We start from the raw sequence: 17397 nt of genomic DNA on the forward strand, positions 1-17397 counted from the left end.
TGTGCTCCATTAAAGTCAACTAAATGGATGCGCCGCATGTCTTTATCTCAAAAATAAAGCTGAACACTTAAATCCCATGTCTCTTTGCTCAGCTTTTGATCCCACACAAAGCTTTCCCACTTGCAGCCTTTGGATGTAATGTTAACAAAGTCAGTTACCATCAAGCGCTGTGATAACAGGCATGGCAGAATTCCTTGTTTTTGCTCAATCAGTCTGTGTTCAGACTATCAGTTTGATTTATTTGTCCACATTGACCCTTATTCACCACTTAATTATCCTCGTATAATGTTTCAAGAGGCTCCTGACACAAGGAGAAAGACAATTGCCGATGTTCTATAAAACGACGGTTGACCTGATGGGCCCGGCTGAAGACCGTGGGTCGAAGGTTGTTTGCTTTTGGAGGAACCCACTTCTCTTGCCTGAGAGCTGCAGCCAGAGCCACTCACTGTGGGTGCCAAGGGCCGGCCAGTCAAACTGCTCATCTGGTTCCAGGGTATGTGCTGATCGTCACAACAGATAGTCACAGCATTTCCTGCATTGGCCTCTCCAAATCCCCTGCTATGTTTGGGATGATATTAGAGTTAAGAAGAAAACAACATAACATAACCCAGCACACACACAGAGAATAATTTCAGCCATGGCCTTATTAGTATATGGTTACTATTGTATTGGAAATATATTTTCTCCCTTTATATACGAATAGGAGGAGTTTTAGAATTATAGGCATGAAATCAGAAATAATATTCTATACACTTCATATTGCAGTTAATCTCTAAGCGCCTGCTAACAAATCAGAAAAATTATGATTTTATTAGGAAGCAAACGAATATCTGTCTCTTATACCTTGCCAGAAATACCATTTAGGGCAATGCGTTTCATTTGAAATGAAGTCAATTCTTGCAGAACTTTTGCAATCCGGCAACGGTTCCACACTCATAGCCATTTAACAGCCAAATATAGATAAAGGACAGTTACAAAGCACAGACAAATATTGACATTTATAGAAAAAAACAGCACATGTAAGTATAAAATTATAATTTTATATTTATGAAGAGATTTTCTATCAAAATTTAAAATTCTTTCCTGGCAACGTGAGCCCCTATGTGGCCTGGGTGCATCGTGGTGTACTGAAAGGATTTTTCCAGCTTGCTTTGTCATTTTAGTTTTTCACACGTTTTCCTCTCTTGTTGAGTATATTCTCCATTGTATTAAATTTTTTTCTCCACAGTTACCAGTGTAAATGACAGCGTCCTTGTTCTTCACACGTTAAAAATCTCACCCCATGCTGTTCGAACCCACTGTTGGAAAATCACTCGGGAATTTGTGACCTGACACAGCCTCCATTGTTGGTGACTTTGATCCTTCTCTGCCTTGGCCTTTCTTTCCCTGTAATGGGTATGTGATTACAAAGGTTCCCACGCAGAAACAATATTATAAGAATTGGATGAATTACAGGTGGAAATTTCAAAATGAAAAACACCAAATAGTTCTAAAAACTGTTTGGTAGGCATTTTTACTGCTATAACCGTAACCACCCCCAGGAAGCATTTTTGGAAGCCCCTATAACCAGGGTGAAAACCACCAGCCTATATAGCCTTGTACACTGCACAACCCTGATGTCATCTGTCTTCACCGTCAGCAGAGATTGACTAGTGGCCAGTGACCTTCCACCTGATTCTGTACAGAGGGACTAAGCATTGGGAGGCCAACGGTGTGCCCTGGGCTCCCCATTCAGACTAGCTGGCAGAGGTCTCCTCATCACCAGGGCTTCTATCATCTAAGGTTTGGATACCGAGTCCCTAGGAGCCCCTGTGGTGTGCAAGAGGGCGCACAGCTGAGAGCACGTAGATCAGGGCAGGTACACCAGTGAGCGGCAGCCCTGTACTCCCAGCTTTGACAAGAGTGGTTCCACTTTTTTCAGTTCTTTGGGTATAAGATTTTTTTCTAGAACAAAGGGTCCCCCAACCTTTAGAGAGTTTCGGTTGCTTTTTTTGTTTGTTTCACTCTGAACGTTTCACTCTGGGATTGATTGCATAATTCTAAGAATGAAATTCTTAGATGCTGAAAGAATGCAAAGAAACAAAGTAGAATAGGCAAACAGCCTCAGATGGAAAATTTGTCCTCCATCGTCAGACAACGCCACCATCCTTACAGTGGATTCAATCATTTGCTACTGGAGAAACTGTTCCACATGTGCCACTGGCCGCCGATGCATAGAGCTGAGATCTATGGGTTCCTGTCCAGTAAGAATGCCCATGGGAAGGTGGAGATTCATACACCAGGGCCCCATTCCGATGTGGACTCCTGTTCTAGAAAGTCCACAGAGCTTCTCTCTGCTCTGGCCTTGGTCCCTAATACTAAGGAATTTTCATATTCTATTCCACCAGAAATGATGAAAATAAAAATCTGAGAAAAATGAAGCATTCTTTCTTTTAAAAAAATTATTACTTTATCTTATTCTTTTGCTTCTTCTGCTCAATGATTCTTTTTATCTGATTTTCTTTTTTTTTTTTTTTTTTTTTTTTTTTGTAGAGACAGAGTCTTACGTTATCGCCCTCGGTAGGGTGCCATGATGGCACAGCTCACAGCAACCTCCAATTCTCGGGCTTAGACAATTCTCTTGCCTCAGCCTCCCAAGTAGCTGGGACTACAAGTGCCCGCCACAATGCCCAATTATTTTTTGTTGCAGTTTGGCCGGGGTCGGGTTTGAACCTGCCACCCTCAGTATATGGGGCTGGCGCCCTACCCACTAAGCCACAGGTGCCACCCTTGAATTTTTTTTTTTTTTTGATCTGAAAAAATACTCTCATTGCTACTTATACCTGTTTCCTTCAAAATCAGGTCTGTGTCAAAACTCCATTCCCCACAACCCAAGGAAGTGCAGCATTCTCTCACAGATCTACTTTTGCATCTACCAGTGATTAAGAACAGAATACAAAGGTGAGCAAGATGAGAAAGAGTTACCAGGAGCCACAGAAATAAGCATGTTTGCCTCAGCACCCATAGCTCAGTGGTTAGGGCGCCAGCCACATATACTAGGGCTGGAGGGTTCGAATCCAGCCCGGGCCTGCTAGGCAACAATGACAACTACAACAAAAAAATAGCCAGGTGTGTGGCAGGCGCCTATAGTCCCAGCTACTTGGGAGGCTGAGGCAAGAGAATCGCTTAAGCCCAAGAGTTTGATGAGCCCATGAGCTGTGACGCCATAGTACTCTACTGAGGGTGACATAATGAGACTCTGTCTCAAAAAGAAACAAAAAAACAAAAAAAACTCTCAGGGGGAGAAAGGGAGTTAACTGGTTTCCTTTCAATTCAGGGGTGTCATTATCAGTTAGGCCCAGGGAGAGGGACCAGAGTGCAGAGACCTGCCCGACTCTCTAGCCTGTGCTCTTTCCCCATCCACTTCCCATGCCCACCCTGATGGCCACCACGCTAACAGGAAACTTTAGCCTCAAAGCACGTATTTCTGGGAAATATGCTACAGGTTGAAGGAGGACATGGAAAAGAAGTAAGAAAACATGGAGACATAAAACTTGTAACCACAGATTTTACATAAACCATGCAAAATGGCAACGTTCCAACCAGAGACGTTGCAAGAAAAGCCACACGGTTTATTGGGTTAGAACATTTCGTTCTAGCAGGAGGTAGAAATTCAGACACTGGACAATGTCTGGAAACCTTTTTGGTTGTCACAAGGGGGGGTGGGTGGTACTGGTGTCTGGTGGGTAGAGGCCAGGAACCCTGTTAAATGTCCTGTAAAGCCCGAGACGGCCACCTGCCACGAAGAATCATGTGACCAAAAATGTTAATAGCACCGATATTTGAGATGCCCTGGTTTAAAACAAAAAATCCAGTAAGAAAAATAGTCTTCTTTCACTGTAGTGGGGCCCTTTCAGTAATCGCCTTTAACTGGTCCAGCAGTATTGCCCACTGGTGGTTTGCTCAGTACCCTAATTCTGAATTTTGAGATGGTTAAAATGGTTCTAGGGTGAGAAAATTATGTGTCAATAAATACCATGTTCCTAATACTGGAATGAAAATAGCCCTGAGATAATTGATATTCGAAGAATGTATAGGTTTTAAATCAAAAAAGGTACTTAAAAATTTTAAATTGGGGGCTACAATAAAATAGTATAATTTTCTCATGATATTTTACATCTCTCAATTAGGAAAACCTTAATTCCTTGCCTTAGATTATGTGAATTCTGGAGATTTGGAAACAATAGCATCTAAAATAAACCATGGATCTAAAGTTAGAGACACAAGTTTAAGATGATTCTAAATCTGTGTGCTGTTTAAAGCCTCTACATTTTGCTCAAATTGGCACCTCCCCCATAAAACAAACCCTGACTCCCAACAAGATGACATAGTAATATTCTTCAAAGAACAAAGACCAGATTTAATAAACAGCTTAACAGTGTGTCAAAAAACAAAACAAGCTTGAGCAGTACATTTGTTAACACACGTCCCAATACAAACTCCACTGGCTGGCTCATTGAAAACCAACTACTCGTGGAGGAAAAAAAAATAAAGACACTTCATTTTCTTATTTTATTCGAGTCTTTCTAATACAAAAAGGCATTGAGACTGAGTGCTCAGTAGAGTCCATACTGTTGACCCCAAAGTTCAGGATCGCATTGTTACGTTTGAGTCTCTGTCCGATGGCAGAAGGAGCTCTCCCAGCATCTAATAAGAAAAATCAAGTTGTGTTTTTCATGCGATGACTCCTATAAGCAAAGTTTTAAATATGTTTCTAATAAAAACATGTGAATGTGTAAAATGTTATGGTTGGTATGGATAGACTAAAAAAGACATCCAAAATGTTCTTCCTAGGGAAAATTTATGACCATAAAGTCAGTAAATATCAAAGACTTTGGCCAAGGCACACCAATAAAGCATTCACCTGCTGGGGTATGTTAAAACAGGGCAAGATAAAAGTAAAGTTGCTTCACTTCTTCCCATCACAACAAAAAGGTTGATAAAGAACATACTTGATATCAAACAGAGCTTCCTGCTGGCTTCAGTTACCTGGGAGTTTGGAGCCTGTGGTTTGAATAATGTTCTGCCTACAATGGGAAAGACAGCAGAAGTGTGGAGAGACTGATGGGGCTTCCTGCAGGCTGAGCTTTTAGAGTTCAAACTCATTCTTTATTCTCAAATAGAAACAATAACAAATGTGTAAATAAATAGTCACTGATCCTGTGATGCTGCTTTTTCAGGGCTGGGAATTGCATAACAGTTCGCCCAGCCGAGGTGAGCTGCCTTCATCAAACTACATTCCACAGGTTTTTTAAAACCTGGCAAAGAAGAGTTTTCACAATATCATTTGAAAATAAATCTGTGTATGAAATTCCTAAAGAAATAGGGTTTAGGCAGTTGGGACATTGAGTAGAGATTCTTTGAGGATGAAAACCACAATGTCTTTCACAGTAATAGACCTCTGCATGCAGAAGTTGTAATTTTAATGACTATAATTTTTGTCTTCTTAATTCTAGAAAATGTTTTGCCAAAGTAATACAATATTAATGTAAAAATGTTGGTTTTCATCTGAAATATCATGCCTATACTAAAAGTCCATTTTTTTTTCTAACAGAAATGCCTGAAATGTTACAAAGAGCTCTCCATTTGGTTGTTGGGTACTTTACTGTTATTTATCTCATTTTCAAGCACATCAATAAAAAGGCTTAGACAATGCATTTTATAATTGCCTGCATTGTTTTCTAGTCATTTCTAACCATTCAAATTAAAATTATAACATTTAATTGTCATTCAGATTTTTGAAATCCGTATGTATTTCTGAGACGTAACACCTATGCTTTAAGTAATGCCTAGAGAGAAAAACTTTTCTGATAAAGTAACCTTTAAGTTACAGGAAGGTGGAAACAAAGAAAATTCTGACAAGATTCAGACTGGCAAAGCTTTACAAGCTGTTCTGAGTGACCAGCAGAGGGCAGCATCCTCAAATAGTTGTGGGTGGGGGAAGTGAGAAGTGAAAGGGAGGAAATTTAGCTGCCCCATTCAGAACCTCAAAGTCTCCTACTGTTTTCTGTTTTCCTCAATCAAAGCACAGAAGGAAGAAAGCAAGTAAAATACTTACTTTCTCTCACTTAAAAAGAAGAGGAAGAAATTCCAAAGCAGAAATAATAACACTTTATAGCCCTTAACTAGCACTGTTCTGAATGTTTTACAGATATTAACTTATTCAGTCTTCTTAATAACCCTGTAATGGGAGTTCAACACTTGCTCAAATCACACAGCTACCAAGCGATGGAGCTGGGATTCAAACCAAAGCCGTTGTCTTCAGAATGTAGGCAAGACTGCTCTGCTAAAACGAGAACTTCCAAATACACCCTCTTTTCTATTGGGTCATTCAGCCTCTCAAATAAACTGAAAGTCAGATAATAAATTCCCCCCTCTCACCTCATTTTCTTAGAAGATACACCTGATTATTTTCCTTATTTTCTATAATAATAATCTATCTGGACTTTAAAAAAACACTGCAATCTGTATTTCCATGAAATTCACACTATTACAGGTGCATCTGCCATATTAAGACGTCAAAGAGAAAAATGTCCTTTTTTAGGTTTTGAGTTTTCAGAACGGAGAGACCTAAAAGTACACAAAAATAAATAAAGACTAGCGCCTTAGGCATAGTGGGCTTAAAAATTGACTAAACCAAAGGTTCACATGTGAAGACTATTTTGACTGCTTCAAAGGTAATCAAAATGAAAGAAAGATGATTTCCGCCATCAAGAAGTTCTCCATCTATCTGCATGAAAGCAAGTCAAAGGCTTCTAACACAGAGCTGTCTGCAGAGTTCTATGACATTAGAGAAATAAGAAACTGGTCCTATAGAATGGATGCTCGTTCTTTCTACTCCTGTTCTAGAAAATTCTGTTTACCTCTCAAGACTCAATTCTCTGAGGAGGTCCCTAATTCTTCTCTCACCTCAGCTCTTAATAAAAGCCTAATAAATGACTTAATGAATTAATGAGTGAAATGAATGCTTCTTTGACAGTTCAGGTCACACCGATTTTGCATGAAGAAATAGGAGGGCACATACTCCCTTGTACCTCCACCCCCTTCCAAAAAATTAACAATGTGCTCTTGTTTTGTAGTAAATTTCCTTAGAAATTTCCTCGAGAGAGAACTGAGTGATGACCATATAGACAAAGAGGAAAAAGAGAAAAATGGAAAGTACACTGGATAAGAACATCAGAAGACTAGTTTTTATTCCGTCTTGACTACCATCTAACTCAGACAATTTAAGCTCCCTGTGTTGAATATTCTCCACCCACTCCCACCCCCCTCCCCACTTTCAACTATAGAAAATGTATTAATTAACACCTTTTCTTTGGGGCATGGTAGAGATACAGAAAAAAAGGAAAAGTTAATAATTCACAATGTTTAGAAGAATGAAAAAGGAACCAACTATTTTATATGCCTCTTACATCATGTCCATCTTCAATGTGTCTGTATGTGCAATATTATTTTGTTTCCAAAATTTTTCCAAGATGCATTGTTCCTATACTGAAGATGAAGAGCCTAAAATTCAAAGCTGTTCCATTTTCCCCCAAAGTGGCAAAACTAATAAATAGTGGAGTAGAGTTATGCCACAGCTGAGGTCAATTAAGTTTGTGAACTCATCCTAGGAAAAAGTGTTTTGGAGGGTGGACTACACGCTGGAATTGGTACACAGCTCTCCAAAGGAAGGACTTCAGAGCAACGAGGTATGTAGCGCTTTTTCTAGGATGAGTTCACGAACTTATATACCGAGATATGTTAACAGAATAAAACGCAAAGTTTCTAAATGCAGTTTTCTCTTGATTTGAAAGATCTCTGAGAAAGTACTATAATTAGATTAAGTCTACATGTACAGTTACTAGCATGATAAAGAAAAATAATTTTTTTCATGAATTAGCAAACAATTACTGAATAAGTTCTTACGCCAAGAACTGGGATACAATGGGGTAGGAATAGTGCCCATCTCAGGGAGATTTCACTGCAGGGACAGACATAAATACACAAACAATTAATTCAATGGGGTCAATACTTGATGGGGGCTATAGGATGCACCGGGAGAAGATGAAATGACTTCTGAACGTGGAGAGTCCAGAAAGATTTAACAGATCAGCAGAAATGAGCCAGGTGATCCTGAGTAATCCCAAGTAATCTGAGAAAGGAAGCAACATGAGTCCCAGTATGGGAAAACATACTCAGCCACCCCCAGCCAAGCCTGAGATGACCTGTTGTCTTTATGGGTCATGGGCAAGAATTACGTGTTTGTTTTGTCAAACAACTAAGATTTCAAAAAGACTGTGGTCACAATAATTTCTGACTAATTAATCAGGTAAAATACTCTGATAATTCTGGTGAGAAATGATTATGGCATGAATTAAAGTAGTGACACTGAGTTTGGGAGATTTGAAGACTATTTAACAAATAAAATTTCAAAAAACTTTAGTAATTGATTACAGGAAAAATAGAAAATATAGAAAGAATGAATCATGACATCCAGACTTCTGGCTCAGCAACGAGGGAAGAGAAGCAGAGACTTAGAAAATTTAAGTGTTGGATTTTTTAGTGTGTGCATAGAAAATAATATGGAACACCGACCAATATTTGTCTACACACAGGTGTGATTGCGATTATTAAGGTGACTATCATCCATCTCTATTAAGCATCTCACAAGTGAAAATAAGCGTAATTTGCATGAAAAGAGGCTATTACACTCAAGAATGCCGCTTGTGACTAAAAACGTTGTTAGATATTAGAATGCTTTATCCGTGGTGTTCAAGGCATTTTCTTTTACAGGATATATTTAGTTCCAGATTAGGCATGGAATTTTCAAAATTAATTATGAAGGAAGATCTTTTCTAGTGGTATGATTTTACACTATTCTTTCCTATTCTTCAATGACTTTAATTAGGTTAATTTTATGTCTCTGGACTTTCATTTCATCAACTATAAAACCAAGAAGTGAGACCAGATGATTTTCAAAGACACTTACAATTTAGAAATAGCAAAATAGAAGGCCCCCAGTATTGCAAACATTAGCAAGTAAATCAACAGCCTGAGCTATAAAAGGGTCTATGGGATCTTTGGCAAAGATGCCTCTATAGGGTATCCTTCTGTGTATCAATACTGATATTGATTCAGGGGTGTCCAACCTGTGGCCTGTGGGCTGTATGCAGATTATTTGATGACTTTTTTTTTTTAATTTGAGGACTTTTTTGCTTATCTGTGGTGTCATATATCTCAAAAAGTAGGTACAGATTTTTTTTGTTCATCAGCTTTCTTTAATGCTTGTATATTTAATGTGGGGCCCAAGACAATTCTTAAATCTTCCATTATGCCCCAGAGAAGAAAAAAGGATAGATACCCTTAAAAGAGACGTTGTTCTTTTTAAACCATAGATATGTTCCTTTTCTTACAAGGAAAAAAAAAACCAACTAGTTTTTACATAATTAAAATGTGCAAAAAAACTTGAAAAATGTAATTTCCTATAATCTCTTTTATGAATATAAATTCCATCTATTCAATGCCTTAATCCTCACTCTATGTGCCAATGGAATTCAACTTCATGGTTTAGTCTAAATTGCTATGCTTTGCCTTGGGGAAAGTATTAGAGTAAGCAAAATCTACTTATGACTTTAGACCTAAGCCAGCATAAAACACATCAATAAATAATAATCATAATTCTTGAGTTTGACAATTGAGCTGCTTGTTGTATAGCTTTGTAGGTGCTTTAAATAAGTAGGTACTTTAAGTACAATTTAACAATTCAACATTATTAAGTGAGACTTTGCTTACAAAATGCCTGGCAGATAATAAACATTCCCCCAAACTATGGATTGTTATTAATAGCATTATTGTGCCCCATCTGTTGTGAAGCGTCTGTAAATGCAGGTAGTTCTGAGTTTAATCACAAAATAACTAAAAGCATAAATTGCCAATCAGTTAGCATTTATTGGGTAGAGAATCCTGCAAATTCAGACACTGTCATACAGAAGGGAAGGAAATCAGTGTTAGAAAACAGACCATGCCCCACGAGACTCAAAAAGGAAGTTAGGCTGCACAATGGAAAAAAAAAAAAGAAACCAACCTCCCAAAACAAGAAGGTTTCTGATCACAGAGTTCCTCAAATCCTAAAAATAAATAAGAACATGCTGACTCTTAATCTATCAGCTAAAGATAAAGCAATAGGTAGTCTAAAATGCAGAGGTTGGGGATGGTACAAAAGGCTTGTAACCATGAATTCTGAAATAATTACTTAAACTATCACCCAACATTCGTTATGCTCTTGTAGGGGCAGTGAGATACCTTTCCTCACCCTTCTTGGCCGACTCTCCTGTAACTAAAGACAGATTAACAAGAGAAAAGGGTGACAGATTTATCAAAGTTTTATGTGACATGGCAAACTTCAGAAATGAAGACCCCAAGACCTAGGGAAAACTGTCTATTGTTATGCTTAGTATTAATGAAGAATTGGCAGCCATGTAGAAATGTATTGAACAAAGGGTGGCATTAGGAAGGTTGAGAACAACTGCTTTAGTGGTTATCTTTTGGCCCTTTAATACAGTTCCTGTGGGTCCAGTTGAGAACTGCTGTGCTAAAGCCTTGTTAAAGAAAAATCAGCTTTTAACAGAGCTCAATTCGATGTATCTTTTCATTGTATAATATGAAAAATAAAATGGAAAATTTACGTCTACATTAATGATCTTTTTTTTTTCTTTTTTTTAAGACAGAGTCTCACTATGTCACCCTCAGTAGAGTGCTGTGGTGTCACAGCTCACAGCAACCTCAAACTCTTGGGCTTAAGCAATTCTTTTTCCTCAGCCTTCCAAGTAGCTGGGACTACAGTGACCTGCTACAGTGCCCAGCTATTTTTAGAGATGGGGTCTCACTCTGGCTCAGGCTGGTCTCAACCTACGAGCTCAGGCAATACATCCACCTGGGCCTCTCAAGTGTTGGAATTACAGGTGTAAGCCACCACACCCAGCCCTTATTTATTTTTCTTTTTCATTTTTACTTTTATTTTTATTTTTGTTTCTATTTTATTTTTTTTGAGATAGAGTCTAACTATGTCACCCTCAGTAGAGTGCCATGACATCACAGCTCACAGCAACCTCCAACTCTGGGGCTTAAGCGATTCTCTCCCAACTAGCTGGGACTATAGGTGTCCACCACAACACTCGGCTATTTTTATTGTTGTTGTTGTTGTTGCCATTGTTGTTTAGGAGGCCCGGACTAGGTTCAAATCCACCAGCCCCAGTGTATGTGGCTGGCACGGTAACCACTGAGCTATGAGCATGGAGCCTTTTATTTATTTTTCTAATCAGGAAAATTTTGGATGGAAGAAGATGAAAATTCCAGTCCAGAGATTAGTGAACTCCTGTAATGTCTACCTCAGTGGGACTTGGAAAAGAAATGAGCTTCACTCACAACTGAGTCAAAAACAAACTAGAAATAGGATAAGCACAGAAAATTACTCTCCTAAGGATCATTTGGGTTGTGAGAGATGTAACCTATAGAGTGAATCCACTGATGGGGGATGGATGTATGTATCTCTTTATTTTCTAAGCTTTTAGACAGAGTTAAATACACACATTTGAAAAATTGGCAAAAGTCTATAATTTCTAGTCATTCAGCATGAAAGTAAAAATAATAGTGTGGGGGAAAAGAAATATCATTTCTTCCCACCGTAGGTTCATGGCTGTGGCCCCTCTAACCAAAGACAGACAAGTAAGAGAAAAGCATACAAATGTATTACTAAAAATGTTGCGTGAGACAAGAGCCTTCAGAAATGAAGACTGAAAGGGACAGGTCAACTTGTGTGTAATTTTCTGCTTCAGACTGAGGAAGAATGGATGATCATGGGGAAGTGTGACTGGAGAAAGGAGGCCGTAATCTAATGGTAATAACTCAGCCAAGCCTGGTTGCTGAGATCCTCTCTGTGTCTGCAGCAATAAAGATGTTCCTTTCCTCTGAGTCTGGGAAGGTGCCTCTTGAATGAGGGTCTTATAACCCACCTCAGGGGAAGATCAGAAAATTCTTTCTAGGTTTTCTGGTCTGCTTTAGAAAGAAGTTCAAAGGGATGCTCCTGCTTCTGTTACCAAGGGCTTGACACTTGTCCCCAAGGCCACATCAGAAAAATGGGACAAGTGGCTTGAGGAGAATGGAAAAGAAATTCATTACTTTGCCAGCAAAGGAGGAAAACAGCCGATGATGGTCTCAAAATCCAAATTCCTGATTCTGAGCAGAAGCACAGAGCTCTTAATGGTTCTAATTAGTTCCATAGTCCCATTTGGGGCAACAAAAATCCTGTGACCTCTGCCTGGATTAATTTCATCTTATCTATTGGTAAGACAATCTGGTGACCTTTGCCCAGATAAAGAACAGAAGACACGGCCCTGCCCCTCCAACCACTGGGGCAGCAGGGATGTAGGTTTTAGTTCTCCAAAAAGGGTAAGAGGGTTTTGAAGAGACAGAAAACATTTTTACACTCCCTCCCCTTTTTAGGCCATTCTCTCTGTTACACTTCAGCGATTTTCTCAATTTCCCTCAGCTTAGAATACTTGGTCTGCCAAGGTGCCATATTTGGGGTTAGCATGTCCTAAACTCTATTATTAGGTTTGATCTGATCCCTTTCCCTAGCAGCTTGAAAAAACATCAGGAAAGAGGAAAAAGTGTTGCATGTTAAGAGTGAGGGAGTGAGAGGTGATACAGAAGAGGATTAGAAATGCTTCGTCATTCTTTCCAAAAACTCAGGCTTCAAACCCGGTCAAAGATCTGTTTTCACTTGGCTTTTTGAGCCGTAGGGTGAAGGGAAGCTTAGAGAGCAAGTCATTATTCATATCCAGAAGAAGAGGCTAAACCCTGAATGCTCATGTTTGATCCTGTCTGAAAAGTTCCCCATCTTGTTCCTGCTTGGAAGCTGGGCTAGTCAGGGATGACACACTCCAGCTTCCCGATCAGGCCTCCCGTGGTTCAAGGACAAAGGGAATGGCAGCCTTCCAGCCAAGCACATACATTTGCAAACTGCTGCCAGTCAGTTCCCAAGGCCAGGGGCTGGCCCACAGACAAAGGAGACTGAACTGCTTACTTGGTCTATTTTGCTCTCCCTGCATCTCAGGGAAAGCTACAGGATTCTTTCCTTAGAAAACTAAGGACCTCATGGTTGTGAGGGATTGGCAGGAATAACTCAGTATTTCCTTTCTTTTCCATGATAAAAGAAATACTTTCATTAAAAACATACTTTTAACAGCTTCTCACCTATGTTTCTTAGTAAGCCAGGAAAACTGAAAAAGAGCTATCTCTCATGAATTAGACCCTGAAAACATCCTTGCTTTGGTGGGTTTGCTTGGTTACACAGAGATTAGAAGCTTGTGAGCAAGACTTTGGAATATGTTTGATTCTTAAATCTATTCACAATAAGGTAAGATTTCATCAAGATCTTAGGGTCTAATTAATTCCATCACTGCCCTTCTGAAGCATCCAACCAGACCCATGAAAGCCTGCCAAGATCAAAGAATTTACCCCCATGGAAATGGTAAGCCATGAACCCTGCATATACCCTATGCACTGAAACTTCTCTTTCTAAGTGTGCTTTTCTTTCTTTCCTTTTTTAAATTCCAGGTTAATGCGAAGGGGCAAACAACCAGGTCACAATATTTAAATTTGTTAGGTAAAGTCCCTTTTTAGTTGTGTCCTGCAAGTGTGCATTTCTGAGCCCCAGCCTTAGAGAATATCAGGAGTTACTTGTTTATTCCCCTCCTCCAACATTCCTGCTAGAACCAGAAAAATCAAAAATGCATACTATGCTACAGACCCCATACTGAACACAAAACAACACTGGATTCATGTCATCCTCACCCTTTCCTCCCAAGCCCATGAACACACACTATTACCGGGATCTCTCTGCCAGGTCCTCAGTCTTGGAAATTCGATGAATGAATTCACGGACCACCATGAGTAAGCAACAGGACAGATTTTATTAGCGATATCAGAAATAGGGCGCCACCTGTAGCATCCCATATGCCAGAGATGGCAGGTTCAAACCCAGCCCGGCCAAAAACTGCAAAAAGGAAAAAAAAAGATATCAGAAATAAAAGAAAGGAAAGAGGAAAACCTCTGGCACATTGGAGAGGGGTTCCCGTGCTAGCCCATTTTGGCTCTCTGTCTAGGGATTTATAAGCAGCTTTTCCTGCCCTAAAGACGGGGGGGGGGGTTGGGGAGGCCCCACATGTCCTGTCCAACAGGGCAACTATAACAGCCTCATCAAAGCCAGCAAGAGAGAGTCTCCTAGCAAGACGAATGTCATAGTCTTTGTAACCTAATCATAGAAGAGAGGTGCATTACTTTTGCCATATTTTTTGGCTAGAGGTATGTCTCTACATCTAGCCCACACTCAAGAGGAAGGGGTTGGGTAACTTGTGAATATCCAGAAGGCAGGATGGATCAGGCCATCGGAGCATCCACCAACCACTGGAAGGCAGTATGGCTATTCCTCCAACAGAAATAGGCAAAAGCACTTAGGAGTCTGGTAAGAATCAGACATGGCATTTCCCCTACAGCTTAAATTCTCATTACCAAAACTGTATATAATGAGAATTGACTATTGTATTAATATCATTCTGTGCCTGTTGATTAGAAAGTGAGCTTGATCGTATAGGGATCAGCATCAAGTGCCTGAGGCTCTAGCTCCCCAGGAACATACAGCTACTTTGTTTAGGTGGCTAGAGATTGAGACCAGCTGCACATTCCTAATCTGAAAATCAGAGATCTGAAGTGCTTCAAAGCCAAGGATTTTTGAGCACTGACATGATATCGCAAGCAGAAAGTTCTACACTGACTTCCTGTGACAGGTTGCAGTCAAAACACAGCCAAAACTTTGTTTCATGCACAAAGTTACATAAAATACTGTATAACATTACTTTCAGGATATGTGTATAAAGTGTATATACAGAAATTGTGTGTCTATCCCTGATATTTCATTATATGTATGCTAATATTCTGAAACCTGAAACACTTCTGGTCTCAATCATTTTTGACAAGGGATATACTAAACTTGAATTTAGAAACAGTTTTGTGCTGTTTTTAAAAACTAGGTTATTTGGAGTTTTTATCAAAAAGTGAATTATAAATAATAATGGTCCAGAAATGTATTGGTTTTATTATGGCTTAAAGTGCTATTCCTCCTACTCTCTCTAACATTTCACTTTTGTTTTTTAAGTTTTCATTAACCACTTTATTATTTTAGCTCATGGTAACAAAATACATAGCCAGGAGTGGTGGCTCACGCCTGTAATCCCCACACTCTGTGAGGCCAAGGCTGGTGGATTGCTTGAGGAGTTAGAGACCAGCCTGAGCCATAGCAAGACCCTGTCTCTAAAAATAGTCAGGTGTTACAGCAGGAGCATATAGTCCCAACTACTCGGGAGGCTGAAGCAAGAGAATCACTTAAGCCCAAGAGTTTGAGGTTGCTATGAGCTGTGACGCCACAGCACACTACCAAGGGCAACAAAGTGAGACTCTGTCTAAAAACTTTTACAACTGAATTTTCTGCAGGAAAAATAACTTTTTAAATGAGCTTCTAAAACCTTCTCATTTCTGGTCTCCTCTTATTCAACCTCCTCATGGAGATAAATATTTTTGTGAAACATTTGGGAATACCCACGGCTTCTTAGGAACCAAATGATCACACGATGGCACAAAAGACTTTAAGGAATCCCTTCCTGGGATAACCCCTCTCTGTAAGCTCTTCTTTCTCCAAGGTCTATCTTGAATCCTACCTCCCCCATGACATCTTTAATTACATAAGCCAACACCAAATATATAAAACTCTGCTACACTTAGTTTTATTATCCTGTACCATAGCACTTAAACCTTTTTTGTCATTTGTTTCATGGTGTCCATTTTTTCTCTACAAGGAGAAAAGGACTTAGAACTCTGTACATGTGGAAGGGAGAAATTGCCTCAATTCCGTATTCTACCCACACACACCACTTCCCACTCTAGAGCAGACATCTCGGTCTTTTTTGTTCTTAATTGAGAACTTTTAATGTCAAGAAAATTATGGACTCACGTGCAAATATAAATGATATTACAGAGAAATCCTAGCACTCCAAACCATTTCCCATAATAGCTTGCAAAACTATAGTACAATATCCCGCTTATTGGATGTGTCAATCTTTGATTGGACTATAACCAACTTTGAACATAAGAACTATTTTTTACTCATCTCAGACTTCCTTCCCCTTCACTTTTTGCTAATCCTCCCCACCAGGCCCCACAAACACAAACACATGTCCCTAAAAAAGCCTACAGAAGTAGTTTGCAACGACACTGATCTGGCCTAGAATTTATAGCAAAAAAAGATTTACTGAGAAATGAACCCTATGGTAGAAAAATAAATGGTGGCTCCAACCCCCAGAACCTACACAGACTTGGCTGCCTGGAGCCTTTTATCGTTCTCCACCCGGCCCCTTATTTACCAAGCAAAGAACACTGTCCAGTACCTGGTAATCAGATGTGCTTCCCACCATTGTTCTCCCCTCCCAAACCCAACAAAAAATATATAAATAAAAACAGAAATGAAAGGAGGACATTTCACCTCTCCCAAGCCAGGGAAGCTAGAATTCTCCCAAAGAAGGTCTATTCTTTCTGCTAGGTATTTTCAAAGAGTACTGAGTGCATTCCGGAAAGCCCTGCCTGGGCCTTCTCACTCGTGGCCCCGTTCTGAGACCCGAGGAGCCTGCCAGCCTCTGCACTTACCTGGGCCAGGCGTAACAGATACACAACTAACTGAGAAGGTAAATTAACTTTGTTTATTCACTGGGAGGAATTAATCCATTCTAACACATTTCGATGTTATTTGGTGTTTTGCCAATTTCAATCCCATCTGTAGTATCTCCTTTCCAAGACCCAAACAATCTGCGTGTTTTATCTCATCCTATTTCTGCAGTCTGTGGGTTTTAATCTCTGTTAGCTGAATTTCCCGGGAATTGAGGAAGTTGAGGTGTCGCATGAGCCAAAACGCTTGGCATAACGTGTCAGTTGGCAAATGCAACCCGACACCCGTGTGGTGGGCCCGTGCTTCCCGCAAGGTGCTGCGTTAATTATCTGGACCTAAAGATGAGGAAGATACAAGGCCTACCCTCAAAAATCTCACAATCTGTGTGTGGGAGATACGCACACAGACAAACCACTAATACTACAGCCAGTCACAGTGTGCCAAGGGGTTAGACAGAAGGAGAAAGCAAGGGCCAAGAGGAAAAAAACTCCATTCTGACCGGAGATACTGGGAACTTTGTCTAAGACAATCACAGAGTTTTATTAGACAGAGAAGATGGGATTGCTACGCCAAAGAAAAGCTAGAAATAGTTGGATTTGGTT

The sequence above is a fragment of the Otolemur garnettii genome, unplaced genomic scaffold (assembly GCF_000181295.1).
Source record: "Otolemur garnettii isolate 467f Iridium unplaced genomic scaffold, OtoGar3 scaffold00042, whole genome shotgun sequence".
NCBI lineage: Eukaryota > Metazoa > Chordata > Mammalia > Primates > Galagidae > Otolemur > Otolemur garnettii.